The following is a 27,590-nucleotide window of genomic DNA, read 5'->3' on the forward strand; positions in this document are numbered from 1 at the left end:
ACTTAGGTTGACCCAGCCAACTTCCAGAAGTCAATAACATTGTGCCCCTCCTTCTTTAAGTTCAGGAAGGGGTAAGCTCACTTCCAGTGAACACATGGTGCATATATGGCAGTTGCATGGGAAATCCCCCCACTTGGTATCCCTCTGCCATGTCCCTGGATTCTGATGTACTTTGGTTCAAAGAAGGAACCAAAAGTAGTCCAGTACATGGAATTGAGAGCAGTATGGATTGTGTTGACGTGTGAACTTATGCCCATTGACTTGAACACTGACAGCTGGGCATAGTGGAATGGATGCCACCATGGCACAGAAAAGTCTGGCTGTATTAAATAGACCCCTGTGGAGAGCATAACTATGGAAAGATAATTAGGAAGTATGTAATAAGCTCAGTGCAGCTGTCCAAGTATGGCTGTGCGCCCGCCCACACTTCCCATCCACATTGCCAGGCAATTGTAAAGCAGACATTCTAGTTCAGGTACAAGTGCTTTTGCTGGAGGAAATGCTGAGTGTGTCTGAAGTATGGAATGGATGCACAATAAATTGAGAGAGAGACTGTGGTCTCAAAACTACTTGAAAAATAGTAAAGAGATTACACTTGCCTTTAAATTATTCTCATCTGCAAGTTGCTGACAAGGAGTGCCCCCAGTGTCACCTCAGGGGATGACTGTTGCACCATGCCTTGGGGCATATTGAATGGCTTACATGCCCTATTTCTTGCTGGCAGGTGGATTACATAGGTCCTTTGCTGGCATTGGAAGGGCACAAGGATATGCTGGCCTGCATGGTCACTTTCATAGGACTTTTACAAGCAAGTGTAAAGGATTAACAAAACTACAGAACATGTAGGTAATGTGGACTCAGATAGCTAGTGATCAAGGGACTTATTTTACCATCCATGAGGTCTAAGAACGGGCAGAGGCCCAGGATATATTATGGACTTTTCATCTGCCATCCAGTCCTACTGCTGCAGGCCTAATTGAGAGGGTGAATGGACTAATAAAAAAGACATGAAAGGCTTTGTCACCAGAAGGCTCAATCACTGGACCATCTGGGAGACTAACAGAGGCCATTTGACTTCTTAATGCCATTTCCAAAGTAGGATATACATCAGCATATGAACACCTAACAAATAACACCCCTTCAACCCACCCACACTATAATGTATATACTGCTTTCCTCAAAGTCAACTAATTATCTATACTAATTATGTGTACTAAATACCTTCACAGCAACATCTACACTAGTGTTTGGCCAAACCACTGAGCACCATAGCCTAGCCAACTTGACACATAACATTTAAACATCACAGGGATTTTCTCCTTTATTCATATCTCTTCCTCCCCATCATCTCTTCTTCACCTTTCCACCTGGTCCTCTTCTTGCTGTCATACACACCTTATGCCCCCCAACATACATGCATACACACATACACACATTTACGTTCAAAATAGTTATTCTTTTTATTATTCTAATATTTCAAGATGGCCTCAGTAAGCTGTTGCTGTTGTTTAGTTAATACATTCTAAGTGAAAGTGTTTTTACTTCATGCTGGGACCACCTAGTCACCAAACATTCCATGATCCAGAGTTTATGTTTCCAATGTGAAACTGCTTCCCAAAATAATAATTAAAATAATAACATAATACATAGCATTTATGGAGAATTACAAAATACTTCGTGTTACATAATTTCACTTGATACAGAATAGCCTCCAACAAAACTCAAGATTAGGGCCTTAGGTCTTCCATTTTATGAGTTGGAATTTGCCACTTCTGTGTGTGATAAGGAAGCTCAAAGTTTTTCTTCCTCACTTTGCTTATTTTCTTTTCTGCTCATCCCTCGTCAAGAAGTGGTTAAGTTCCTCAAGCAGATTTCTTACTTAAGCACTCTTTAAAACCAGACTTGGGAGAAATTCTTCTTAAAAATCTTCAAAAGTTAGTGGATGGAAAATTGTGAGTACCTAAGTTGTTTTTCTTGGCCAACCACGTCCTTTTATAACTAAGGTTTACCTGAGACACTTAAATTAATCCACTTGACTTTGAAAAGAATAACCACAAAAATTAAAATGAAGCTCCCTGAGTTATGTGAGTCATTTCCTTGATCTTATAGCAGAAGAGACACATAATCATGCCTATGAAATATACCCTTCAGGTAAAAAGCAAGTTGCAGACCAATATGAATAATTTGGTATAATTTTTTTAAATGCAGAGAGACATACACATTTTTGTACATGCATTTTTAAAAGTTCTCAACGATTATAAACTAAGATATGCTCCTTGGAGGTGCTAAAAAGAGGCACTTTTTCTTTGTGCTGTATTACTTCAATTTTTAAAAATAATTAACATGCATTCTTCTCATGAGATAATATAGTTCAATTTAAGAAACTAAAGAATTGGTAAAGGAAAAGAAGGAGGAGGAAGGGAAACAAACAGACCATCTTTAGATAACTTGAATAAAGGCAATTCTCCTGTTTGGAGGATTTATCCTCCTGAGATTTACACTGACACTGCTCAGCCAGTCCATTCACCCAACACACATATGAGGAACTGCCACTGGCCAATCAGCTGCCAGTATTATTCAGGCAAGTCTCAGCAACATAGAATTTCTCAAGAGCCATGGACTGTGGGTTCAAAGTCATTAGCCTCAGCCAGGAGGAGTAGAGAGGGATTTTGTTAAGAGCCAAAGGAGAGGGGGTCAACAAGGGAATATACCAAGAGACAGTTCTTTCTTAAGAATTTATTTACTTATTTGAGAGAGAGAGAGAACACAGGCAAGGAGGATGGGCAGAGAGAGGGAAAAGCAGACCCCCACTGAGCAGGAGCCCAATGTGAGGCTGGATCCCAGCACCCTGGGATCATGATCTGAGCCGAAGACATATGCTTAACTGATTGAGCCACCGAGGTACCCCCAAGGGACAACTCTACTTAGACCACTTTGGTGTGAATAGAAAACTGATTCTTGTCTGAATTCCAGATTTTTTTTTTAATTTTTTTTATTTATGATAGTCACACACAGAGAGAGAGAGGCAGAGACATAGGCAGAAGGAGAAGCAGGCTCCATGCACCTGGAGCCCGATCTGGGATTCGATCCCGGATCTCAAGGATCACGCCCTGGGCCAAAGGCAGGCGCTAAACTGCTGCGCCACCCAGGGATCCCTGAATTCCAGAATTTGTATTCTGTTTCTTTCCCTCTGTCCTAACACGCACCCCCCCCCCCCACCCATATCCCAACACTGGGTCAGAAGCATCCTTTTCTCAGCTTTCTATACCCTTTCCTCGGTTTCCACATCCAAGGACAGCACTAGATTGCTACTCACACTACACTCAGAGGGAAGCCCAAGATAAGTAGAAGCTAAAAAGCAAATCTTTGGCTGTGGATTCTCAATTCTGTTCTTAAAAATGATATCAGAGCATTTCACTAGGAAAGTCATGAGGGAACTTTCTGGGTTGATGACAATATTAAAACTCAGAAATCTATAAGCTTAAGATTTGTGCAGTTCAATGGAATCTTGTCTCACATTTAGATCTTTCATCTATTTTGAGTTAATCTTTGTGTATGATGTAAGAGAGTGGTCTAGTTTCATTCTTCTGCATGTGGATGACCTATCAGATAAAGGGCTAGTATCCAAGATCTATAAAGAACTTATTGAACTCAACAGCAAAGAAACAAACAATCCAATCATGAAATGGGCAAAAGACATGAACAGAGATCTCACAGAGGAAGACATAGACATGACCAACAAGCACATGAGAAAATGCTCTGCATCTCTGGCCATCAGGGAAATACAAATAAAAACCACAATGAGATGCCACCTCACACCAGTGAGAATGGGGAAAATTAGCCAGGCAGGAAACAACAAATGTTGGAGAGGATGCGGAGAAAAGGGAACCAACCCTCTTACACTGTTGGTGGGAATGTGAAATGGTGCAGCCACTCTGGAAAACTGTGTGGAGGTTCCTCAAAGAGTTAAAAATAGATCTGCCCTATGACCCAGCAATTGCACTGCTGGGCTGCTGGGGATTTACCCCAAAGATACAGATGCAGTGAAACGCCAGGACACCTGCACCCCGATGTTTCTAGCAGCAATGTCCACAATAGGGAAACTGTGGAAGGAGCCTTGGGGTCCATTGAAAGATGAATGGATAAAGAAGATGTGGTCTATGTATACAATGGAATGTTCCTCAGCCATTAGAAACGACAAATACCCACCATTTGCTTCAACGTGGTTGGAACTGGAGGGTATTATGCTGAGTGAAATAAATCAGAGAAAGACAAACATTATCTCATTCATTTGGGGAATATAAAAAATAGTGAAAGGGAATAAAGGGGAAAGGAGAAAAATGAGTGGGAAATATCAGAGAGGGAGACAGAACATGAGAGACACCTAACTGTGGGAAACGAACAAGGGGTGGTGGAAAGGGAGGTGGGCGGGGGTGGGGGTGACTGGGTGATGGGCACTGAGGGGGGCACTTGATGGGATGAGCACTGGGTGTTATGCTATATGTTGGCAAATTGAACTCCAATAAAAAAAAACAGATTTGTGCAGTTTATAGTATGTAAATTTTACATAAAAAGAAAAATGTAAATTTTCAATAATTTAAATATTGAATCCTCGTTATTTGTATGCTAAATCAGAAGTACTAATGTCTTCTAATTCTATTTTTCTTTTTTCTTTTCCTTTTTATTTTTTTCTTTTCCTTTTTAAAAAGATTTTATTTATTTATTCATGAGAGACACAGAGAGAGGCAGAGACACAGGCAGAGGGAGAAGCAGGCTCCCTGTGGGGAGGATCCTGATACAGGACTCGATCCCAGGGACCCCAGGACTATGACCCGAGCCGAAGGCACATGCTCAACCACTGAGCCACCCAGGTGTCCCTAATTTTACTATTTTATTTTTGTGGAAAAATATACATAATATAAAAGTTCACCATTTAACCATTTATAATTCAGTGGCATTACGTATATTCACAATGTCATACAAACCACGACTATCCACTTCCAGAATTTTTTATCATCCTAAACAGAAGCTCTGTACCCCTTAAACAATAACTCCCCATCTTTCCCTCCTCTCCACCTCCTAGCCCCTGGTAATCTCTACTCTACTTTCTATCTTCATGAATTTGGATGCCTTTATTTCTTTTTCTTGTCTGACTGCTGTGGCTGAGGCTTTCAATACTATGTTGAATAACAGGGTGAGAATGGACATTCTTGTCTTGTTCTTGACCTTAGGGGAAAAGCTCTCAGTTTTTCACCATTGAGCATGATGTTCACTGTGGGTTTTTTATATATGGCTTTTATTATTTTGAGTATTTTGAGGTGTGTTCCTTCTAAACCTACTTTGTCGGGAGTTTTTGTGATGAATGGATGTTGTACTTTGTCAAAAACTTTCTGCATTTTGAAATAATAATATAGTTTTTATCCTTTCTCTTGTTGATGTGATGTTTCACATTAATTGATTTGCAAATATTGAACCACCCTTGCATTTTGGGACTAAATCTCACTTGATCATGGTGAATGATTTTTTTTAATGAATTGTTGGATTCGGTTTGCTAATTTTTTTTGAAGATTTTTCATCTATGTTTATCGAGTTATTGGCCTGTAGTTCTCTTTTTTTATAGTATCATTATCTGGTTTTGGTATCCAGGTAATGATGGCTACAAAGAATGATTTTGGAAGTTTTCCTTCCTCCTTTATTTTTTGGAATAGTTTGAGAAAAATAAGCATTTTTTAAAAATTTATTTATTCAGAGAGAGAGAGAGATTCAGAGGCAGAGACAGAAGCGGGCTCCATGCAGGGAGCCTGATGCAGGACTCGATTCTGGGTCTCCAAGATCAGACCCTGGGCTGCAGGTGGCGCTAAACCGCTGCGCCACCGGGGATGCCCGAGAAAAATGAGTATTAACTCTTCTTTAAATGTTTGGTAGGATTCACCTGTGATGATATACGGCCCTGGACTTTCTTTTATTGGGAGTTTTTATTTATTTTTTATTTTTAAAAAATATTTTATTTATTCATTAATGAGAGACACACACAGAGAGAGAAAGGCAGAGACACTGGCAGAAGCAGAAGTAGGCCCCATGCAGGGAGCCCGATGTGGAACTCGATCCCGGGTCTCCAGGATCACACCCTGGGCTGCAGGCGGCACAAAACCGCTGCGCCACCAGGGCTGCCCTGGGAGTTTTTAAATTGTTGATGCAATTTCATTGCTGATAATGGGTCTGTTCAAATATTCCATTTCTTCCTGTTTGTTTTGGGAGGTTATATATTTCTAGGAATTTATTCATTTCTTCTAGGTGGTCCAATTTGTTGCCATATAATTTTTCATAAAACTTTTATACTCCTTTGTATCTCTGTAGCATTAGTTGCTATTTCTTTTATTTCTGACTTTGTTTCTTTGAGTACTCTATTTTTTTGGAGGCGGCAGAGGGATGAGTCTGGCTAAAGGCTTATCAATGTTGTTGGTCTTTTCAAAGAACCAACTCCTGGTTTCATTGATCTGTTCCATTGGGCTTTTGGGATTTTCTTTGTTTTTGTTTTTGTTTTTTTTTTGGTTTCTATTAAATTCATTTCTGCTTGGGGCACCTGGGTGGCTCAGTGGTTGAGTGTCTGCCTTTGGCTCAAGTCATGATCCCAAGGTTCTGGGATCGAGTTCCACATCCAGCTCCCTGCAAGGAGCCTGTTTCTCCCTCTGCCTGTGTCTCTGCCTCTCTCTCTGTGTCTCTCATGAATAAACAAATAAAATATTAAAAAACAAAAACAAAATAAATGTATTTCTATTCTAATCTTTATTATTCTTTTTCTTCTACTGGTTTGGAGATTTGCTCATTCTTTTTCTATCTCATTTATGTGTAAGATTTAGATGTTTTATCTGAGTTTTTTTTTTCTTCTGAAGACAGGCCTGTATTACTAGAAACTTGCCTCTTAGAACAGCTTTTGTTGCATCTCAGACATTTTGGGCCATTGTGTTTTCATTTTTATTTGTCTCTCTGTATCTTTTTTTAAATTTCTTTTTTGACCTCTTGGTTGACCCATACATTGTTTAGTAGCATGTTATTTACCTCCATGTTTTTGTGCTTTTTCCATATTTTTTCTTGTGGTTGATTTGTTGTTTCATAGCATTTGGTCAAAAAAGATGCACAGTATGACTTCAATCTTTTTGAGGGTTGAGACTTGTTTTGTGGACTAATATGTGATCTACTCTGTAGGATGTTCCATGTGCACTTGAAAAGAATGTGTGTTCTGCTATTTTAGGATGGAATGTCTGTATATATCTAGCAGATCCATCTGGTCCAATGTGTCATTGAAAGCCACTATTTCCTCATTGATTTTCTGTTTAGATGAAATATCCATTGATGTAAATAGGGTGTTCAGGTTCCCAACTATTATTGTATTACTATTGATTACTTCCTTTATGTTTGTTATTAACTGCTTTATGTATTTTGATGCTCCTATGTTGGCTGCATAAATATTTAAAATTATCATATCTCCTTGGATTGTTCCTTTTATGATTATAGTGTCCTCTTTGTCTCTTGTTACAGTTTTTCTTTAAAAGCCTATTTTGTCTGATATAAGTATTGCCACCCAAGCTTTCTTCTGACTTCCATTTGCATGATAAATGTTAAATATTTCTCCATGCCTCACTTTCAATCTCATGCATGTTGTTAGATATGAAACGAGTCTCTTGTAGACAGTATATAGATGCATCTTGCTTTTTTTATCCATTCTGACACCCTGTATCTTTTAATTGGAGCATTGAGCTCATTTATATACAAAATAATTAGTTATAGGCGCATAAATATTGACATTTTGTTGCTTGTTTTATACTTGTTAATGCAGTTCTTCATTTTTTCTTTCTTCTCTTGCCTTCTTCTCTCACTACTTGCTGGCTTTCTTTAATGATACGCTGGGATTCCTTGCTCTTTCCTTAAATGTCTATTATTGGTTTTGGAAATTTGTTTGCCGTTTTGTTTGTATATAACATTTTCTGCATCTAGCAGTCTGTATTAAGTTGATGGTCATTTACGTTCGAACTTATTCTTTTTTTTATTAAAGATTTTTTCTACTTACTCATAAAAGACACTCAGTGAGAGGCAGGCTCCATCCAGGGATCCTGATACAGGACTCGATTCTGGGACTGCAGGATCTCACCCTGTAAAGGTAGATGCTCAACTATAAGCCATGCAGGTGTCCCTCAAACCTATTCTTTACTTCTCTCCCCCTATATTTTAAGCATATTGTGTCATATTTTATATCTTTTTATTTTGTGAGTTTTTTGACTGGTTTTTAATAAATATACTTATTTTTACTCCTCTTGTCCTTTCTACTTTTCTTACTGTTGCTTATAGTCCTTCTTTTCCACTCACAGTTTCCTTAACATTTCTTGTAGGACAGACTTAGTGGTTATGAATACCTTTAATTTTTGTTTCTCTGGAAGAATCTATCTCTCCCCCTTTTCCAAATGGTGGCCTTCCTGGATAGAGTATTATTGGCTGTAGGGTTTTTTTTCCTTTTAGCACTTCAAATATTTGCTACTGTCTTCTGATCTACAAAGTTTCTGTTGAAAAATCAGCTGATAGACTTGAGTTTCTACGTGTGTGCAATTGTTTTCTATATTCTTTCTAATTTCAAAAGTCTTTTTCACTACTTTTTTCCATTTTTTTAAAAGATTTTATTTATTTATTCATAGACACACAGAGAGAGGCAAAGACACAGGCAGAGGGAGAAGCAGGCTCCACACAGGGAGCCCGACGTGGGACTCGATCCCAGGTCTCCAGGATCACACCCCAGGCTGCAGGCGGCGCCAAACCACTGCACCACCGGGGCTGTCCCTTTTTTCCACTTTTAATTACTGTGTTTCTTGGTGTGGACCTCCTTGGGTCAGTTTTGTTGGGGGCTCTCTGTGCCTCTTGAATCTGGATTTCCATTTCCTTTTCCAGATTGGTAATTTTTCAGCTATTATTTCTTCAAATAAATTTTCTGCCCCCTTTTCTCTCTCTTCTAGAATTCCTCTAATGTGAATGTTTTTACACTTGATAGGGTTGTTGAACTCCCTAAGTCTATTTTATTAGTTTTTCTCTCCTGTTTAGTTTGATTGCTTTCCATTACTCTATTCTCCAAATCACTGATCTGTTTTTCTGCTTCCTTTGTCTATTATGTTTTTCATGTGGTGTATTTTTAATTTGTCCCTGAGTTCTTTATCTTTGATTGGCTCTTAATGTTTTCTATCTCTTTGTTAAGGGTCTTACTGAAGTCTTTCACTCTTTTCTAAAGTCTAGTGCATATCTTTATGACCATTTTCTGTATCTTCTATCAGGCATATTACTTCTCTCTATTTTGTTTGGGTCTCTTGCTGTGATTTTGTCCTGTTCTCTCATTTGGGACAAATTCCTTGATCTCCTCATTTTGTTTAATTCTGTGTCTGTAAGTGTTAGGAAAGTTAACTATGTCTCCTGCTCTTGAAAGTAGCAGCCTTATGAAGAGTTCCTGTAGTTCCTGTAGTTCCTGTGCTCTGCAGTGCAGTGCCCCCTGTGACCAGAACCTGGCATTTCTCCTATGTGTGCTGTGTGTACACTGTGCACACTACTGTTGTGGCTGAGCTGCTTTTGCCTTCAGTCCAGCCATCTGCAATGGCTCTCCACCTGTTGTGGGCAGGGTTTGGTCCCTATCTCATTAGTGGGCCAATCTGGGCCCACCTTCGGCTTGATTTGAGTCAGACCAGGTGTTTGCCAGAAATGAAGTAGCCTCATCTTGTCTCCTGAGAAGTTTCATTGGTGGGTAGGGCCTGCAGTCAGACCAAATGTCTACCCCCTGCCCATTGCTTGGGCTGTAGTCTGATTATTGTGTGTGGTTATCTTTCACTCTCCCTGGGGCAGGAGTCACTTCAGAGAGTGGTGGCCCCTAGCATATTGCCAGGTTTGCAGTACCACTTTGGATGAGATACAGCCAAGAGCATATTAGAGGGGGCAGATCTACTGAAGTGAGGGATGGGACGAGGAAAGGATGTGAAGGGAAGGCTGCACGCTCAGTGTTAGCAAGGTTTGTGTAGGAAAGCTGTGGGAGGAGACCTGGAGCAGAAGCCTGGCTGGAGGGAGTATGTCTGAAGGAACACAGGGCAGGGTACTGTTAGCAAGTTTGGTAGTATCATCACTGAACTGAGTCCTGCAGGTGGCAGTGTGTTTATGCGGGGCGGGGGGGCGGGGGGGGGGGGGGGGGGGGCGGGGGGGGGGAATGAAGGAGGGGGTGGAGGGAGTGCAGCAGGGAAATGGTGCCTGCCAGCTCCTTTGTTCTAGAAGTCTCCTAATGATCCCTACCCCTCCAGTGCATGCTGTGAGATGAGTAAAGAAATCCTCCTACCATCCTACCATATGCCTCAGGCATTTTCAAACTGCTGCTTCTAGACTCTATCTCTGTGGGATCTTTGTTATGCTGTCTCTTTAAGGGTAGAGACTCAGTTTCTTCTCACCCTCCCAGCTCTCCCAGAGCCAAACCCACTGATTTTTAAAGTTCCAGGTTTTAATGGATTGTAAGAAATCAGGAAATTCATTTTTCTCATGCGGCCTCCCTGGTATGGGCACCTGTTTCTTTCACCTCTTGATGTCTGTAGCATTTCTGCCTCCCAGGGACATTCCTGTGGTCCAATCCTAGTACACTGGAATCATGATCTTAGTTGAAGGCAGACACTGAGCTACCCAGGTGCCCCTTTTTAGCCATTTTTTAAAGAGTAAGTTTGTTAGCATAAAATTCTTAGTTTTATTTCATCTGCTAGTGTTGTGATTTTTCCCTTCATTTTTGAAGGATATTTTTACAGGATATAGAATTCTGGCTTGAAATTTTTTCCTTCACTACTTTCTGTCCCCAGGGTTACAGATTAGAAATATACTGCTATTAAAATATGTTGTTTCTCTCTGGATGTTTTCAAGATTTTTTTCTTTGTCCTTAGTTTTCAAAAATTTAATTACAATGTGTCCTACAGCATGGATTTCTTTGAATTTATCCTGTTTGGAGATCATTTGAATCATTGGAGATCTTGAATCTGTAGGTATATTTCTTTTTCCAAATTTGAGAAGTTTCAGACATTATTTTTTTCAAATATTTTTTGAGTTGCACTCCCTCTCCTCTCTTCCTGGGCTTCTGACAGCACTGTTAGCCCTTTTGTTTTTGCCCTAAACATCCTTGAGATGCATTTTTTTTTTTTTGCCTTTTTTTTTTCTTTCTGTTGCTCACATTGGATAAATTCTTTTGATCTGTCTTAAGATTGTCAGAATCTGTCTTCTGTTATGGCAATTCTACTATTGAACTTATACAGCAAATTTTTCATTTTGATTACTATGCTTTTCAGTTCTCTAATTTGCATTTGCTATCTTTTTATAATTTATATTTCTTTCATTAGATTTTCTATTTTTTCATTTGTTTCCAAAAAATTGTAGCTGTTTGTTGAAGTATTATAGTGGGTTCTTAAAAACCCTTGTCAGATAATTCTAGTATCTAACTTATCTTGATGTTGGTGTCTGTTCATTGTCTCTTTCTCATTCCTGTTGTGATTGGTATGATGAGTGCTTTACTAAGTCCTAGATATTTTGTGTATTATATTAGACTATGGATCTTATTTAATCTCTTTTAGCAGGTATAGTGCAAGGGCAAGGTGAGTCAGGGCTAGCAAGGGCTAACACCCTGTCAGGCTCCTCCAAAACTTCCTGGCCAAAATGGGGCACTGACTCACACTGCTTTGTTAGAGATGGGTGGGGTGAAAATTCAGGTCCCTCTTCACCTCATTGTCACCTTTCTGGCAAAAGTGCACTGACTCACACCACCTGTGGACTCTGAGTAGAGTTGGATGAGCTGCTCACTGCTTGGCTCTACTGCCTCCACTGTGGGAAAGTGGGCCGAGTAGAAGGCTGACTGACACCACTTTGTTACTACTATGGGTAGGGGTGGAAGGTCAGGTCTCCACTGGGCCCCACTGACATGATGGGAGAGGAGAAGCAGGTTGTCAACTATCCCTCCTTGTACCACTTTATTCATCTTCATTGATGCCAGGTAAGGTGGAGGGTCAGCTCCCCAATGGGCCTTGATGACAGAGGCAGGAGAGATGAAGCCTAACTAATTGCTTCTGCCTTGTACTAGCTTGTGAAGTTTCAATGCCACCGTGTGGAAGTGGAACCTCAGCTCAATACTTGATTCCATTAATACTATCATGAGGGGGAGATCAGACCTACGAAATTCCAGATAAGTATGGAATCCTAGCCCCTCCAACACTACCTTCTCTCTTGTGTGTAGAGTTCAAATATACTGTGGCTTTGCTTTCTGAAATGTCCTATCTTTATTCTCCTTTCTCACATTAATCTAACTTTTCTCTTTCCATCATCGCTGTTCTGGTCCTGCTTGATTTTGATTCCACTATAAGCAATTTCTTCTCAGTGTGTCACCTTGTCCTAAAAAGGGAACCCTGGCAAGTTAGTTCAGAGTTCATAGAAGCTATACTGCTCTATCCCTTTTCATCCACCTTAACACCGGCCCCTTATGTGGTTCTGGAGACAATAAATCTCCTTTCAGAGCTGCTATTCTCCAACTGTCCCATCTCATTGCTTTCCTTGCTTCTTCCTGCACAGACTACTAGTAGGTAGGGGGTTTGTCGATACAACTCATATTCTGGGACTTGTGGAGATATCTTTACCATCTTTTTATTTTTATAAATTTGTTTTTGATGTTTAATGTTTAGTCTTGCTTTGCTATAGATGCTCTACCTTTTTTAATGTGGCAATTCAGAGCAATCAATCAACTCTGCTTTCACTCTTGTCATATTCTCAGAATCCTATCCCTTTTTCCATTCTCCATCTCCTAATCCCATTCTTCTCAAAAGAACTAATTGGTATTCTCTCTGTATTGTTCCTTCATGATTCAAGTGATCACATATGTTCATATGTTATCCAAACAGAAGAGAGAATTCTCATACTGCGCCAATGACTGATTTAAGCCATCCATCCTACAAGTTCAATGGTGATAATTATAGTAAAGGAAAAATTTCAGCTGGAGTTTTGGGACATGAGTGTAAGAATAAAATGTGCTTTTTGAATTTAAAATTTCTGTAATAGCACTGACATTTCACAATGACACATAATAAAAATAAATATGCATGAAGTTAAAACAAACATATAAAACTCAGGCCACATGACTGAGAATGTTTTTATGATTGTTTTTTCAATCAGAGACTTGGTGGCTCCATAGTTTATAAAGAATAGAGATTAAAATATGTAATGAAAATCATCTTTTAAAATGAAATAGGAAAAAAATAAAAAGAATATGCTCAATATATTAATATAATTTCTGTAATTGAGAATCAAAGGATAACTCAAAATCCCTGATTAGAGGAAGCCTATCTTTCTTTTAGAAATGCCCAATTTTTTAATATATTTATTTTTTATTGGTGTTCAATTTGCCAACATATAGAATAACATCCAGTGCTCATCCCATCAAGGGCCCCCCTCAGTGCCCATCACCCAGTCACCCCCACCCCTAGTTCGTTTCCCAGAGTTAAGAGTCTCTCATGTTCTGTCTCACTTTCTGATATTTCCCACTCATTTTTTCTCCTTTCTCCTTTATTCCCTTTCACTATTTTTTATATTCCCCAAATGAATGAGACCATATAATGTTTGTCCTTCTCCGATTGACTTATTTCACTCATCATAATACCCTCCAGTTCCATCCATGTCGAAGCAAATGGTGGGTATTTGTCATTTCTAATGGCTGAGTAATATTCCATTGTATACATAGACCACATCTTCTTTATCCATTCATCTTTCGATGGACACTGAGGCTCCTTCCACAGTTTGGCTATTGTGGACATTGCTGCTATAAACATCGGGGTGCAGGTGTCCTGGCGTTTCACTGCATCTGTATCTTTGGGGTAAAGAAATGCCCAATTTTTCATTGGTGCTCAAGCTTAAAAGGAATTTATCCTGTGAAATTTGCATAAGGAAATAATGAAAAATGTACTGGACAAAGGCTACTCATATGACTTTACTATGAATAATAATAGATGAAAATGCCAAAATTCCAAGTAACTAACTAAGGCTGCTTCCCTCCAATAACTCCACAAGTAGTTTTGATTTTAAAAAACTCAAATCTCATCACCTTTCTCATAGCCTTTAAAATCTCTTTCTTTGTATAAGTATATAGAATCTTAAGACATAAATTGACTAATCTACATGAATTTATGTCCATTTTTTATCTATTTTTCAATCACTTGACATAAATGTCAAATAGTTGGCTAATAAAATTCTGAATACTTTTAATATGGATATGATTTTTCTTATTATTTTTAGATCTCTGTTAATATATGATCAGAATAAATAAATGTTTATATTAGAAAAGAAAAAGCCTCAAATCCACAATCTAAGCTTCTACCACAAGAAAATAGAAAAAGAAGGACAAAATAAACAGAAAACTAGAAGAAAGAGAATGATAACAATAAGAGCAGGAGTCAGTAAAATTAAAACCACAAAAACCAAAGAGAAAATCAAACTAACAGTTTTGGTTTTTTGAAAAGACAAATAAAATTGATAAATTTCTAGCAAGGCTGACACATATAAAGGGAAGATACAATTTATCAACATCAGGAATAAAAGAGGAATTCTAACTACACAACCTGCAGACTTTAAAAGGATAATAAGTGAAAAATACAAACAAGTATATATATAGAAATTCAACAACTTACACAAAATGGTCCAATTCCTTGAAAACCACAAACACAAAACTCACCCAAGAGGAAACAGATCATTTAGTTTTACATTAAATAAACTGAATATGTAGTTTAAATCCTGCCTGAAATGGAAATCTCCAAAGTTTTCTTCACTTGTAAATATAGCAAACATTTAAGATAAAATGACATATGGAATCTAGTCAAGTTCATAGAAGCAGAAAGTAAGAATTATGGTTGCCAGGGGGAGAGGGGAGAGGGGAGATGGGGGGATGTTGATCAAGGGGTGCAAAGTTTCAGTTATGCAAGATGAATGAGTTCCAGATATCTAATATACAGCAATATGACTATAGTTAACAAATCTATACTGTGTACTCAAAATTTGCTATGAGAGTAAATTTTAAGTGTTCTCACCACATGAGAGAAGAAAGAAAGAAGAAAGAAAAGAAGAAAGAAAGAAAGAAAGAAAGAAAGAAAGAAAGAAAGAAAGAAAGAAAGGAAGAAAGGAAGGAAGAAAGGAAGGAAGGAGGAAAGAAAGAAAGAAAGAAAGAAAGAAAGAAAGAAAGAAAGAAAGAAAGAAAGAGATAATAACTATATGAGGTAATGGATATCTTAAATAACTTGATTGTGATGATTATTTTACAATGTATATGTATACTCAGAGCTGGGGGAAAAGATGAAATAACACCAATTCAACACAAACTCTTCCAGAAGACAAAAGTGGAGGGAACACTTCCCAACTTATTTTATAAGGCCAATATCAAAGTCAAACAAAGACAGTATAAAAAAAAAAGACTACAGTCCAATTTTTCTTAGGAACAAAACACACGAGTTTTCAACAAAATGTAAGTAAATCATGTACATAAATATGTGGAAAGATTGCCACTACCAGGTATGATTTATACCACAAAAACAAGGCTGGCTCAATATATGAAAATCAATCCATGTAATCTACAATTTTGACAGACTACAGAAGAAAAACCATATACTCAGATCAGTTGATGCAGAAAAAGCACTTGACCAAATCCAATATCCATTCATAATTACAACTCCCAGCAAACTAGAAATAAAAGGAAACTTCCTCAATTTGATAAAGAACCACAAAATTACCAATGCTAACAGCACAGTAAATGGCCGGAGTCTCACTGTTTTTCCTCCTAAAATTAAGAGCCAGGGAAGAGTGTTCACTCTCCCTAAAACAATTTACATAGTACAGATCCTGGCCATTTAAATAACACAAGAAAACAAAACAAAACAAAGGCATATAAATTGGAAAGAAAGAAACAAATGTATCTTATTTGCAGAGTATATGATTGTCTACCTAAAAAATCCCAAGAAGTCTACCAAACATTTCTAAAACTATTGAGTTTAGAAAGATCATATACTTTAAGGTCAATACACAAATATCAATCGTACTTCTATAAATTAGGGAAAAAATTGGAAGTGAAAATTTTAAATGTAGTACTGTTTACAATTGCTCCAAAAAATTAAAAGAAATCTAATAAAACATATGCAGGATCAGTATGGCAAAAAATTCAAAATGTTTATTAAAATATCAAAGCCCTAAATAAATGGAGAGTCAGACTATGTTCATAGATTGGAAGACTCAATATAGCTCAGGTTCCCAGAATTTTGGAGTAAGGTATGCCTTCACTTCATGATAACTATCCTCCATTTGAAAAGCAGCTTCTGATTTGCTACTGGATCACAATAGAGACTAAACTCCCTAAACACGGGATAGCAAAATGACCCAAAATATCTATCATGAACATGATAATCTATTTCACTGAATCAAAATATTGGATGTGTGCAAGGCTATTCCTTTGTTAAATGGGATGGTAGGTGCAAGACCAGAAAGTATAAGCAAACTGTATAAGCAAGTGGTTCACATTCACATGGTACATATTCCTACTTCCTCAATACATAATCCTCCATGTATCCTCCCCATGGGAAGTCCACCATAAACATTTTACATTTCCACAGGAAGAAAAAAGAGCCCTCCTTGGGTTATAAATATATCATCTGTAAGGTATGGTAGCATCATCTAGAAGAGAATGACTATATTACAGCTCCATTCAGGGGTGACCATGAAAGACTCTGGTACAGAAAAATTCTCCCTATGGGCAGGATTTTTGAGAAGTATATTTGGTTGTCCACTTTGTATGGAAGGAGATGTGTATTGTTTTGCTTTTGTTTTAAATATGGAATACATAAAATCATTTTTAAAAAAGGGGGGGGATGCCTGGGTGGCTCAGGAGGTAGAGCATCTGCCTTTGGCTCAGGGAGTGATCCTGGGGTCCTTGGACTGAGTTCCACATTGGGTTCCCTGCAAGGAGTCTGCTTCTCTCTCTGCCTCTCTCTCTGTCTCTAATGAATAAATAAATAAAATATTTAAAAATATAAATAAATAAATAAATAAATAAATAAATAAATAAATAAGGAATACTTCATGAATTTGCATGTCATCCTTGTGCAGGGCAATGCTAATCTCCTTGTGTATTGTTCCAATTTTAGTATATGTGCTGCCAAAACAAGCACAAAAGGAGACATATTAAGAATCACACTGATTCATGACCAATGGCTCAGTGAGTTGATTGGTATTCCAGGGCTAGGAAAAAATATAACTGCAAAATTAGCAAGGAACTCCAGAGGAGACTATGTGGATGCATTTCTAAGAATGGCACAGAGTGAGGAGATGTAAATGCTCATTAGGGGATATGATATGAGAGGGTGAAAAGCAAATGAAATATGGATGTTTATACCTTTGGCTCCTTATACTGAGCCAAAAGTTGGCCATGAATACGTTTCTCTTTGTAAGGCTCCCTTTGGTGCAGTCTTTTCTGCCAGGATGTAGTAATAGTTTCTGCCTCCACGGTAGTTCTTGTGGTGGTAATGGCTCCCTGCTGTCACTAGTAACAGATGACTCACCAACCCTGCACATATTTTTTTATTATATCTCCTTAAGTATCCCATTGTTTCTTAATTGACCACAGCAATCCTGATCAAATACTACGCAGGAGTGCAGACTTGTATTGCTTATTATTCCAGCATCTAGAATGAGGTCTGTCACACAGTAGGTTTTCAATAAATGTTTGTCGAATGAATATGTGTTTCATCCACTTTCTGTCCAATAAAACATTTTTAATTTAAGCATCATTAATAATCAGTTTTCAAAAATGCATGATATCTGCTGTTAAAATTAATCTGGGGAATAACCTTTCTGAAGACTTTGCATTTAACAAGTATTTAACACGTACACATTTTATTTTTTATTGAAGTTCGATTTGCCAACATATAGTATAACACCCAATGCTCATCCCATTAAGTGCCCTCCTCAGTGCCAGTCAACATGTACACATTTTAATTGAGCAAATCTACCATTCAGGCATTTGTGCCAAAAAACAATCACATATATATGCAAAAGATACATGGATGATGACGTTTGTTATGTATTCTTTATAATAGTGAAAAATAGAAACAAGCTAAACATGAACCACAAAGAGATTGATTGAATATGCATGATATGGCCCTACAATGCAGAAAAGAATGATTTAATCCTACAAAGACTGACCAGATAACTTTAAGTGTAAAAACAAATTGTAAATAAGTAGGAATCGTGCCTTTTTAAAAATCCATTGTTAGCTTTAGCATAAAGTCTAGAGTTAAGCATCAGTTAATATTGGTTTTATTTGGAAGATGAGATAGAAAGGAGGGAGCTAGCTTCCATTATCCCATCATCACTGCTGAATTTTCATCAAATTGAGCAAGTATTTGCATTTTCAAAAGAAAAATTTAAATAGGGGCACCTGGGTGGCTCAGCGGTAAAGCACCTGGCTTTGGCCCAGGGCGTGATCCTGGAGTCCCAGAATCGAGTCCCACATCAGGCTCCCTGAATGGAGCCTGCCTCTCTCTCTGCCTCTCTCTCTGTCTCTCATGAATAAATAAATAAAAATCTTAAAAAAAAAAAAGGGAAGAAACAAAAGGAAGGTAAATATATTTACCTTTAAAAATAAACAAGTGTAACTCAAGTGTTTAAAAAATAAGTCTTGTTTAGCTCAGAGCATGAGGGCAATAAAATATCAAGTTGCAAAGCTTATTACAAAACAATTAAATGTAGTTGGGCTGATTATTTCTTATACTGTCATATTTAGCTTCTGCATTTACAAGTTCAAGGATTTTTTTATCCAGAAAGCTATATTTATTTATTTATTTATTTTTAAAGATTTTATTTATTTATTTGAGAGAGAGCTGTGAGGGGCAGAGGGAGGAGGGATAAGCAGACTCCCTGCTGAACTGGGGGAGGGGGACCCATAAGGGGGCTCCATCCCAGAACCCTGAGATCATGACCTGAGCCAAAGGCACAGGCTTAATTCACTGAGCTACCCAGGTGCCCCCAGAAAGCTGTATCTCATTAAAAAGAAGGGTATTTGATTCTTAATAAACCAATTGCACTGTTTATGGAAAATAAAATTTTTTGACCTTCCCATAAAGAGCCAACACGACTTAGGGTCCATTTTTGCAAAGATAAAAAAGTCTGATTAAGGGGATATGTGCATGACCCTCGGGAACTGTCCAACATAGACTACTCCTTTCTCAACCCGAGTCAACCCAGACTCCCTTCACGCTGGCCCGGGACGCCGCGGCAGGGAGGACCATCTCCAGACCCCACCTATTGAGACGGGAGGATGTGCAGATCCGCGCCCACAAGGCCGCCAGGAAGGAGTAGGCGGGAGGACATCCCAGGACTCGGAGCAGCAGGGCAGAAGGATGCGCCAAGCCTCGGGACTCCGGGGTACGCCGTGACTGCAATAGAGCCGAGTGGCGCTGCGGGCCAGAGGAGGGCTGAGGGCACCTGTGAGCACCTGCAGAGCTCCGCCCGCCGCCCGCTGCCCTCCGCAGGCCCAGGGGTCCGCACCAGCCTCACTGGACTGGGAGGGGCTGAGAAAGGAGCTCGCAGGGGAGGGTTCTAAGTGTCTAGCCTTGGAGGCTTAAGGCAAAAGTGATCGTGGGTCTGGCTGGCTCATACTACCAGATGGATCGGCCTGTGAATTTTTGAGAGGAATGGGCTTGTGACCCAGAGGGCAGGAGCAGGAAGTCTTAGAGACACCCTGGGCTCTACCTCCAGAATCAGGCTCCCAGGTGCAGATGGGGCTGAGCCCATGTAAAGAGCAGGTGCTCAATTATTGGGTAGCCCCAGTGGCTTAGCGGTTTAGCGCCGCCTGCAGCCCGGGGTGTGATCCTGGAGCCGTGGGATCGAGTCCCGTGTCGGGCTCCGTGCATGGAGTCTGCTTCTCCCTCTGCCTGTGTCTCTGCCTCTCTCTCTCTCTCATTCTCTGTCTCTCTAATAAGTAAATAAAATCTTTAAAAAAAAAAAAAAAAAAAGCAGGTGCTCAGCACAGGCCAGAAAGTGTGGGGACCTTGCGCCGCCCCCGCCCCCCCACACACACACCCTGCAGCACAACCCGAAAAAAGGCCCTGTTGGTGGCCGGAAGGGAAATTGTATTTATTTTGCAGACTGTGAGCTTGCCAGAAAGCAGCTGCGGTGGGTCTATGTTGGAGCCAGAAAGACCAGGATAAATTCCAGCTGTCACCTGTAAGCAGGGCCTAGAAAAGGAAACTGGGTAAGAAGTTTCTCAACAGACAATGAGGATATTAATAATAATTGCTTTATGGTGTTGTTTTGAAACTTAGATAAGTCTAAGTTGTAAATCAAATAGACTAGTTCAGGGTACTAAGCCCTGAATAAGTGACAACTTGTTAGATTTAGAAGACACTTTATTCCTTTCATTGGATGACTTGTGTAAACCTCACAACCATTCTATGATATCGGTATAACTATTTGCTCTGGTTGGTGCAGTGATGTGCCTAGGTCAAAAGCTAGCAGTGAAGGAATCTGGATTCAAGGGCAGGCGTGCTTTACTTCCTGCCTCAGGCATTGTGTAAATATCACATCTGCTTAAAACCAGCGCTGCAGCCTTCAGAGTACTTAGCAGAGTGACTTGCCCCCAAATTGCCAAGGATATAATGGGAAGTGAATGTAGATAGAATCTACCACTTGGCAAATGTCTTCTGGGATTTCTGGGGTTTCTTTATATCCCTGAGTCAAACAGACCCTCCTAGCCCCTGATGCACTGGCAGGCTATGTTTTCAGTCTGAGATTATAGTGAACTCCAAGAGGGTAAGCTTTGAGACTTTAAAATTAGTTCCTCAGGGTCCAGGTCCTTCATTTTAGAGCAAAGTAGCTCTTGTGAAGCAGAAAGCAAAGGGATTCTAGATAGGAATGTCTTCCCTGGAAGAGAGCACCCCTTCACTTTAGACCTCTCTCCAGAGTTTCAGAGCAGAGACAAAGAGCCCACAAAGGTCGGTACAGCCAGAAGCAGTTCTTGATCCCCCTGTCAAGAATGAGCCAGACTTGGTGATGCTACCACATTCAGAAGCCACAACATGTGTGACAGTGAGGACTTTGGGCCAGCCTTCAGAAGAGCAAGGTTAGCTGGGTTGGCCTGGGGGTAGGTTACTCAGGAAAGGCCACTTCATCAGAGAACTTTTGAGAGTGAGGTCTGAGGATAGCCTTAAGCAGGAAGAAGGAAGAAATTCTGCCTCCACTTTCCCTAAATAGCCCTGTGCTTTACAGATGCTGCTGTCACATGTGTCCATCACCACATGTGGTACTAGTGATGTTATCCTTACCTCATGGAATCTCATAATGATTGTTCATGAGGCATTTCCATGCTCATCTACTTCTGACTCATTTAAAACTTTAGAGAAATTGGGTCTTAAAGTGTCAGTGCAATGTCCAGGGCTACCTATTTGACAGATCTGGAACTCAAAGGCAGTGCCATTCATTTGGTCTCAGGTCCAAGTTTCAGTTAATTTATTTTTATTGAAGAGTCGTGATCTTTTATATGGCTATTCCACAGTTTATTTATCCATTCACCACTTGATACATATTTGGATTATTTCCAGCCATAAACACTTATATACAGATTTCTATGTGTGGACATACATCTTCATTCTCTTGAGTTAATACCAAGGAGTGAATGGGATTGCTGGGTCTCATAATAAGTATATTTTAACTTAATAAACTATCAAACTTTTTCAAAATGGCTGTACCAGTTTTCATTTATATAAGCAGCACGTGAGGGTTCTAGCTCCTCTGCCTCTTCACAAGCATTTAATGATAACAGGTTTTTTATTTGAGCCATTATATTAGTTTGTAATGGTATTTCATTTTAGTTTTAATTTGATTTTCCTCATGTCTAATAATGATTATGTTTTTCTATGTTTTGTATCCTTTAAAAAAAAAAGATTTTATTTACTTATTTGAGAAAGACAGTGAGGGAGGAGAAGAGGCAGAGGGACAAGCAAACTCCATGGTGAGCACAGAGTCGGACATGGGGTTCAATCCCATTACCCCCAAATCACGAACTGAGCCAAAATCAAGAGTCAGGTAGGTCATCAACTCAGCCACTCAGGTATTCCTTTCATGTTCCTTTTTGGTGAAGTGCTTGTTTGATCTTTCTCCCATTTTACTTTTTAAGTTTTTTCTTTAACTACAGAGTTTAATTTTATTCTTCAATTGTGACATTGTTACTCACCTGGAAAAAAAGTAACTTCTTACTGATTTGAAGAGTTATATATATTTTATAAAAATTTTTCCTAAGATAAATGATTTATAGATATTTTCCTTCCGCTTATGTTTTTTCATACTCCTAACAGTATTTTTCAAAGAGCTGAGGTTTATATTTAAGAAGCTAGAAAAATCTGGGCAGCCCTGGTGGCGCCGCGGTTTAGCGCCGCCTGCAGCCCTGGGTGTGATCCTGGAGACCGGAATGGAGTCCAACGTTGGGCTCCCCGTGTGGAGCCTGCTTCTTCCTCTGCCTGTGTCTCTGCCTCTCTCTCTCTCTCTCTCTCTCTCTCTCTGAATAAATAAATTTTAAAAAATCTACAAAATAAAAATAAAAAAAAGAAGCTAGAAAAATCTTAAACTACCTTAAACCGAAAGGAACCCAAAAAACAAAAATGCAGAACAAAAAATAAAGACTAAAGCCAGCAGAAGGAAGAGAATAATAAAGAATAGAGCAGATCAATGAAACCAGGAGCTGGATCTTTGAAAAAAGTTAATAAAATTGATAAACCCCTAGCCAGAATTATCAAAAAGAAAAAAGAGGGGAGAAGTTAAGATGGCAGAGGAGTAAGGGTATCCAAGCTTCTCTGATCCCTAGAACACAGCTAGATAAATATCAAATCATTTTGAACAGACAAGAAATTGATCTGAGGACTGAGAAAGCAAAAATCCACAACTAGAGGTTGAAAAAACAGACACATCATGGAAGGTAGGAGTGGCAGAGTTGATTTGGGGGAGAAAGGAAGTGTGGGTGCTGCAAAGGGGAAATTGATCACTGAGAGAAGAGCGAGAGAGAGAGAGAGAGAGAAAGAGAGAGAGAGAATCGGCATGTAGGGGATTGTACAAGATAAATTATTCCCAAAAAATATTGACTGGGAAAAGGATAGGCGTAAACTGCCAGTTTTTTTATAAGCAGTGGAGTGCAAAGTCTGAAGTTTGGAGGTCCATACTAGCTCTGGTGGGGAAGGAGGGTGGAGACCCAGGGCCAGGCAGTGTGGTCTAAGGATCCCCTTGGGTCACATGAGGAGAAACAGTTCCTCTTCTTGGAGTGCATTTGGGAGTGGCAGTGTGGCCTCTCTGGAAATAAAAAGGCCCCTAGCATAGGAAAAAGACACCCCCTGAGGGCAGCAAGCCTTGATTGCTGGCTTTTTAATGCCCTTTACCATAAACTTTGAACAACTGCTTGGGTGACCATTACATTCAATGACACACTGGCAAATGGCAAAAGTGTGGTGAGATCTTTCCCCAGAGAATCAGTGTGAGTCCAGCCTCGTGGATCTCTAAAATTTGGAGTTTTGAAACCTAGCCACAAGCCTGAGATAAAACACAGGACTGCTGTGCTGCCTGGCAGGCAGACAGCTCAGAGTGAAGGCAGGGATCTAGTGGAAGCAGGAACACAAGAGAGGTGAGTGCTTGCTTTTCTGTAAGGGCATCCTAAAGAGTAGCAAGTGCAAATTCCCAACTCCAGGGAAAAAAAGAACAGGCAATGTAATTTCCCTGCCCCGTCCCCATTCCCCCCCATCAGCACTGACCAATTTCAGTGAACAAAACAGGGCCACCTAGTGGAGGCCAGAGCCCCACCTTCCTGCACCCTGCAGGTGCATCTCCACTAGGGCAAGTCCACCTGAGAATCAGCACAGCAGGCCCCTCCCCAGAACATCAGCACAAACCACTCACAGATACCAACTCCACTGATCATTGAGTGCTGCAAAGCTTAAGCTCTAAGGGGAAATTGAATCTAGCTTCCTTTTTGTTTTTGTTTGTTTTTTGTTTTTGTTTTTTGGCTCTAGCTTCTTAGCTTCTTTTACCAAGCAAACCAAAACACACCTATGATCTACCTTCCTTTTCTTTTTTCTTTTTTTCTTTTTTTTTTTTTTACTTCATAATATAGCCATTACTCTTAGGAGCAGGAATACAACAGATTTTCCTAACAATCATACACAAAAAAACAGTGACCCAGACAAAATGACAAGATGGAGGAATTCACTGCAAAAGAAAGAACAGGAAGTCACAGGCAGGGGTTTAGTTAATACAGATACAAGCAAGATATCTGAACCAGAATTAATAATCATAAGGGTAGTGGATGGGCTTGAGAAAAGCATAGAAAACACTTAGAGAATCCTTTACTGCAGAAATAAGAGAACTAAATCTAGTCAGGACTAAACTTAAAATCGTATAACCAAGATGCAAAACCAAATGCAAGCATTGCCATAAGGATGAATGAAGCAGAACAAATCAGTGATATAGAAGATAAAATTATGAACAAAATGAAGCTGAAAAAGAGGGAAAGAAAAGTACTGGATCACAAATGTAGACCTAGGGAAGTCAGTGACTCCTTAAAGCATAATAACATTCATATCATAAGAGTCCAAGAAGTGGAAAAGAGGGGGAAAAGGGCAGAAGATTTATTTGACCAAAGTATAGCTGAAAACTTTCCTAATCAGGGGAAGGAAACATCAAAATCCAAGAGCACAGAGAGCTCCCATTAAATTCATCAAAATCCAGACATCACCAAGACATGTCATAGTCAAATTCATGAAATGAACAGTCAAGGAAAGAATCTTGAAATCAGCAAGAGAAAGAGTCCTTAACCTACAAGGGAAGGCAGATCAGGGGACGCCTGGGTGGCTCAGCAGTTGAGTGTCTCCCTTTGGTTCAGGGCGTGATCCTGGGGTCCTGGAATCAAGTCCCTCACCAGGCTCCCCATAGTGAGTCCCTCTGCCTGTGTCTCTGCCTCTCTCTGTGTGTCTCTCATGAATAAATAAATAAAATCTTTTTTAAAAAAGGAAGGCAGATAAGGTTCAAAGAAGAAAATTTGGCAGGCCAAAAAAGGTGGTATGACATATTCAACATGCTGAATGGAAAAAATATGCAGCCAAGAATACTTTATCCAGCAAGGCTTTCATTCAAAATAGAAGGAGAGATAAAGCGTTTCCCAGGCAAACAAAAATCAAAGGAGTTCGTGACTGCCAAACCAGTCCTACAAGAAATATTAAAGGGTACTCTGCATGGGGGGAAAAGACCAAAAACAACAAAGAGTAGAAAGGAACAAAGCACTCCACCAGAAACACCAGTTTTATGGGTAACACAATGGCACTAAATTCATGTCTTTCAATAATCACTTTGAATGTAAATAGAATAAATGCTCTGATCAAAAGACATAGGGTATGAGAATGGACAAAAAAAATGAGACCCATCCATATGCTGCCTATAAGAGACTCATTTTAGACCTAAAGACATCCCAGATTGAAAGTGAGGGGATAGAGAACCATCGATCATGCTAACGAACAACAAAAGAAAGCTGGAGTAGCCATATGTGTATCAGACAAACTAGATTTTAAATCAAAGACTAACAAGAGATGAAGAAAAGCAATATATCATAGAGAAGTCATCTATCCATCAAGAAGATCTAAAAATTGCAAATACTCATGCCCCCAACTTGGGAGCATCCAAATATATAATTCAATTTATAACAAATACAAAGAAACTTATTGATAATAATACAATAACAGGAAGTACTGGGACTTTAACACCCCACTTCTAGCAATGGACATATTATCTATGCAGAAAATCATCAAGAAAACAATAACCTTGAATGATATATTGGACTAGAAGGTCATAAGAGATATATTCAGAGCATTTCATCCTAAAGCAGCAGAATACACATTTTTCTCGAATGCACATGGAACATTTTCCAGAATATCACATACTGGGTCACAAATCAGCCATCAACAAGTAAAAAGAGACTGAGATCTTACCATACATTATTTTCAGACCACAATGCCATGAAACTTGAAGTCAATTGCAAGAAAAATTTTGGAAAAAACACAAATACATGAAAGTTAAAGAACATCCTACTAGAGAATGAATGGGTTAAACAAAAATTAAAGAATAAAATACATGGAAGCAAATAAGAATGAAAACATGACAGTGCAAACCATTTGAGATGTAGCAAAGGTGGTCCTAGGAGAGAAGTATATAGCAATATTGGCCTACCTCAAGAAACAAAAACAGTCTCAAATATGCAACCTAACCTTACACCTACAGGAGCTAGAAAAAGAATGGCAAATAAAGCCTAAAGCTAGCAGAAGGGAAATAAAAAAGATTAAGATAGGGCAAAAATGATATAGAACCAAAAAAAAAAAAAAACAAATACAACAAATCAACAAAACTAAGAGCTGGTTCTTGGAAATAATTAATAAAACTGATAAACCACTTGCCAGACTTATCAAAAAGAAAAGAGAAAGGGCCCAAATAGATAAAATCTAAAGAGAAGAGATCACAACCAACACTACAGAAATATAAACAAGTGTAAGAGAATATTATGAAAAATTAAATACCAACAAACGGGCAATCTGGAAGAAATGTATAAGTTTCTAGAAATATACAGACTACCAAAACTGAAACAGGAAGAAATAGAAAATTTGAACAGACCATGAGCAACAAAGAAATTGGATCAGTAGTCAAAAGTCTCTGGGGCCAGATGGCTTTACAGGGGAATTCTACCAGAAAAAAAAAGAGTTAATGCCTATTATTCTGAAGCTGTTTCAAAAAATAGAAATGGAAGGAAAACTTCCAAACTTATTCCACAAGGCCAGCATTAACTTGATTCCAAAACCAGACAAAGACCCCATTTTTTAAAAAATAAATTTATTTTTTATTGGTGTTCAATTTGCCAACATACAGAATAACACCCAGTGCTCATCCCGTCAAGTGCCCACCTCAGCGCCCGCCACCCAGTCACCCCCACCCCCTGCCCACCTCCCCTTCCACCACCCCTAGTTCGTTTTCCAGAGTTAGGAGTCTTCCATGTTCCGTCTCCCTTTCTGACATTTCCCACCCTATCTTCTTCCTTCCCCTCTATTCCCTTTCACTATTATTTATATTCCCCAAATGAATGAGACCATATAATGTTTGTCCTTCTCCGACTGACTTTTTTCACTCAGGATAATACCCTCCAGTTCCATCCACGTCGAAGCAAATGGTGCGTATTTGTCATTTCTAATGGCTGAGGAATATTCCATTGTATACATAAACAACATCTTCTTTATCCATTCATCTTTCGATGGACACCGAGGCTCCTTCCACAGTGTGGCTATTGTGGACATTGCTGCTAGAAACATCGGGGTGCAGGTGTCCCGGCGTTTCATTGCATCTGCATCTTTGGAGTAAATCCCCACCAGTGCAATTGTTGAGTCGTAGGGCAGGTCTATTTTTAACTCTTTGAGGAACCTCCACACAGTTCTCCAGAGTGGCTCCACCAGTTC

At 39.2% G+C, this 27,590-nt stretch overlaps 1 non-coding gene across 1 annotated transcript; it reads right to left on the reverse strand.

Moving 5' to 3' along the window:
• Window positions 1–17,127: 17,127 nt before the first annotated feature.
• On the reverse strand, window positions 17,128–17,234 carry LOC112645673 (U6 spliceosomal RNA). The gene has a single exon (XR_003127183.1). It is a non-coding gene; the product is annotated as a U6 spliceosomal RNA (small nuclear RNA).
• Between the last annotated feature and the right edge of the window lie 10,356 nt (window positions 17,235–27,590).

This window comes from Canis lupus, chromosome 1, assembly GCF_003254725.2.
Source record: "Canis lupus dingo isolate Sandy chromosome 1, ASM325472v2, whole genome shotgun sequence".
NCBI lineage: Eukaryota > Metazoa > Chordata > Mammalia > Carnivora > Canidae > Canis > Canis lupus.